This window comes from Arachis ipaensis, chromosome B01 (assembly GCF_000816755.2).
Source record: "Arachis ipaensis cultivar K30076 chromosome B01, Araip1.1, whole genome shotgun sequence".
Lineage (NCBI taxonomy): Eukaryota > Viridiplantae > Streptophyta > Magnoliopsida > Fabales > Fabaceae > Arachis > Arachis ipaensis.
In genome coordinates this window covers 861,944-862,762 of record NC_029785.2, presented here as the reverse complement: position 1 = coordinate 862,762, position 819 = coordinate 861,944, and positions in this window count along the sequence as shown.

Genomic DNA, 819 nt, shown 5'->3' with positions numbered 1-819 from the left:
TATAAGCTTCACGTCAGAGGGACTTTGAGCATGTTCATCAGCAACAATAGAAAAGGGGAAGTGTTCACTCCATAATGAGGTCAGGTCATCATCACCCTTGTACCCATGAAGAATTTTCTGGTTGTTCGTAAAACTCTTCACTTGCTCTAAATTCACTTCTCTCCCAACGACCTTATCCTCGGACACACCCACCACCTTCTCCTTTTTACCTTCTCCCCTTTTTCTTTTATAACTCACTTTCTTAGCCGGTGACTGCTGATCCACCTCCGCACCCTTTTCAGCCACAGTATGACTATTTGACCCTTGCTTCTCTACATTCTTGGTACAAAAAAACGCTCGCAAACCACTTGAGGTCACCTTCGGAGCTTTTCCACTGCAATAAACATAATCAATGTCAAACACCATAAATAGCCAAAAACACATCCTACGCATACAACTATTACCTATATACTCAGCCAACGCATCTTTATCTGATTCAAGTTCAAGAAGATCCATAATAGCTAACAAAGAAGACGGAGATATATGATTGATCAGGAACTCAACAATCATCTCATTCCTATACTCCATCCTATCCATACCTAATATCTGCCTAGGCCTCGGAACCCAAAAAAGAGGAAACTTCTCCAGCAAACACTCATCAACATACCAAGGAAACTCGCCCTCGGCAACACTAACCTTCAAAAACATCGACATAAATCCTTTATAAGACGACTTATACAAACTAAAAATGGCTCAGCCAGGGGCACTCGCTAGATTCAACCATCCTCTTCTTTTCACACCTTTACACTGGAAAAGAGCGAAAAATACCTCCAATGACGG